This window comes from Theobroma umbraticum, unplaced genomic scaffold (assembly GCF_002168275.2).
Source record: "Theobroma umbraticum cultivar Fairchild unplaced genomic scaffold, ASM216827v3 scaffold_239.1, whole genome shotgun sequence".
Classification (NCBI taxonomy): Eukaryota; Viridiplantae; Streptophyta; class Magnoliopsida; order Malvales; family Malvaceae; genus Theobroma; species Theobroma umbraticum.
Window position 1 is genome coordinate 2226250 of NW_018397273.1, and position 257 is coordinate 2226506.

Here is a 257-nt window from a genome sequence, read left to right on the forward strand (position 1 = left end):
TTAATATATATACTTTACATATAAATATATTTATTTTTTATTTTGTGTTAAGATTATAAAAATTATAACTTATAAAATTATTAATTGTAATATATATATATATATATATACACTTTATAGTATATAACTTGTAATGTCTTTAACACATACACTTCATATTATATATTATGTTTATTTATAAAGAATATAATTAATATTGTATAAATTAATTACTAAATAATATATATACCTTTGTTATATAAATTTATAATATATAA